Source organism: Montipora capricornis, chromosome 13, assembly GCF_036669925.1.
Source record: "Montipora capricornis isolate CH-2021 chromosome 13, ASM3666992v2, whole genome shotgun sequence".
Classification (NCBI taxonomy): Eukaryota; Metazoa; Cnidaria; class Anthozoa; order Scleractinia; family Acroporidae; genus Montipora; species Montipora capricornis.
The window spans coordinates 7,914,018-7,914,765 of NC_090895.1; positions in this window are offsets into that span (position 1 = coordinate 7,914,018).

Here is a 748-nt window from a genome sequence, read left to right on the forward strand (position 1 = left end):
AAAGTCCTTAAAAGTAGTGAAACTGGTTCCAGCCACCTTAAGAGCAACTCTAATGTTTTCACCGGGAAAACATATCAAAAATATATTATAAAGTTTAGGATAATTTATTACCATGGAAGTAAATGTAACAACTGGGGGAATTTGTTTTCCTCTCTGACTTCTTGAAATGGAATTGCTACTTTAAAATTTAAAAATATTGTTGTCCCATGCCATGAAACTAACTGTTACATCAATACCTGTCCCAAGGAAGGGTCAATTTGAACACAGCTGGGGCTTTCAGTCGCCAACCTGCTATGATTTCCAATCATCTCCTGTGGAATGAGTAGCCAATTACGAACAGCAATAAATCACTCATCATCAAAATTCATTGTCTCAATAGTTTCCTGAGTAGCTGTGGTAGTCAAATCAATTATTGGGACCTCTGCAGCCCATCTTGTGATGCTCCCCTGACAATTTAATAGAAAAACTTGTTTTGACTTACAAGCAAATTAATAAGAGCTGAAAGAAACTGTGGTCTCCACAAAACGTGAGGCGTTTAAAAATACAAACAAGTTGTAAAAAAACTGCTGGTAAAATGCATCTGTATGAACATATTAGCAAAAACGTCAATAAGCAAATTATGAAATGCAGATTGTGTTTCGACAGAAATGCAGAGATGCAGAAATGCAGAGATGTGTTTGTGTCTGTTCCAGCCGGAGCTGGGAAAAGTCTGACCTTTGAACTAGCCCCGTACGCATTTGATTGTTTA